Source organism: Poecilia formosa, unplaced genomic scaffold, assembly GCF_000485575.1.
Source record: "Poecilia formosa unplaced genomic scaffold, Poecilia_formosa-5.1.2 Scaffold799, whole genome shotgun sequence".
NCBI lineage: Eukaryota > Metazoa > Chordata > Actinopteri > Cyprinodontiformes > Poeciliidae > Poecilia > Poecilia formosa.
Genome location: NW_006800738.1, coordinates 13,578 through 15,109, shown reverse-complemented (window position 1 = coordinate 15,109; position 1,532 = coordinate 13,578). Strand labels below are relative to the sequence as shown.

General features: G+C 37.7%; 1 protein-coding gene across 1 annotated transcript in view; it reads right to left on the bottom strand.

Annotated features, from left to right (window-relative positions):
- The window catches only part of LOC103131638 (serine/threonine-protein kinase pim-1-like), a 6,227-nt gene that overhangs the window by 3,079 nt on the left and 1,616 nt on the right, over positions 1–1,532 (bottom strand). The window lies entirely within an intron of this gene.

The following is a 1,532-nucleotide window of genomic DNA, read 5'->3' as shown; positions in this document are numbered from 1 at the left end:
ATCTCTAAGGGAGAGCCCAGCCACCCTGCGGAGGAAACCCATTTCAGACACTTATATCAGTGATCTCGTTCTTTCAGTCATGACCAGGCCTGTCGCGATAAACAATAAATCAATTAATCGCACGATAAATTAAACCTATCGACCTCATTTTAATTATCGACTTTATCGTCTCTTCCTGCCTTTTTTTTCTGTCTCTTGATGACACTGAATGAAACTCCGTTGCTCTCCACTGACCCTCCCTTCCTATTAGCTGTGTGAAGCTGACATCCCGCCCATGTCAAAAAATTCAGCAAATAGTCTGAATGGTTAGTGCTCCGTTTCTGCAGGTTTGTGCCATTAAAATTTTCGTTTGTGCAGTTTTGGTTTCTGAGATATTAATATTAAGATATTAAGTATAATTATCCCCTAATTATACCCAATTAGGGGACAATTAATTTCACCTGCTGCAGGCTGTACTTTCTGTTTTAGTTTTTCGTTGGTTGTCTTCCAGCACATTCCTCTCACGTAAGTCTTGTTTTCTGTGTCGTTTTTATGCAATTGAGGTTGCTATATTTTTGTAGAAAAGATATTATAAATCGTGTATACAGTTATAGTAAGACAATATTTCTGGTAATTGTCTTTTTGTTTTATGAAGTTGCATGTGCCTTATGGTTTGCTATTGACACACCAAAATATCTGTATTGTAAGGCAAAGGGTTGGTATCCAAATTGAGAAGTAATGAATCATGACAGTGACTGTTTTGAATATCCAATTTAATTATATAGTCAAATAAGAAACGGTGTTGATTTGAACAATAAACTTTAACAATTGAAACAACAAACAGTGTCTTGATAATCTGGAACTTGTACATTTGAAATACAAATGTACAAGTGCTTTTCAACTTTTTCCAAACCAGATCATTAATTATATGACTCCATGTGCCAGATTTTAAAGTTGTGTAATTCCTTTTACCAGATGATGAAAACTTGTCATTATATTCAACTTTTTCTGGTATAAATTTAATCCAATCTTCAAATGGAACTTCAAGCTGAAAATCTGAACATTGTTCAGGAGAAGTGGTGTCTGAGTCAAACTCAGTGTCCACAGGGCTTTCAGGATCACTTCCTTGATTAACTTCCAAGCATGACCAGATGTTTTGTCTGTTTAGCTTTACAAATGTGTACAGACCTTTTGCAGACATTTTATTTCCCAACTGCTGACTTTATCTCTGTCCAGACAGCGGCAGCTGGAGTGGCTATTGTTAAGGAAGAAATTCTAAATTGTTTTTTCCTGTGAGGGCCACATAACTTTTCCCTTCTCTGGTGGGAGGCCGGAAATTGTTGACGGTTTTGAAGTATAAGCTGCTACTTATAGGCATTGCTTCGAAGAATTCAACCTGGAATGTGGCGTTCATAACAGACACGTGTGTTCATCTGCTCTACCGCTAGCAAACAACCGTACTGATGGCAGCAATGCACCATGCAAAACAAAACACCCACAGTTTACAGGACACACTTCCTGCTAAAGAGCCCCCTGGTGGTTGAAGAAAAATC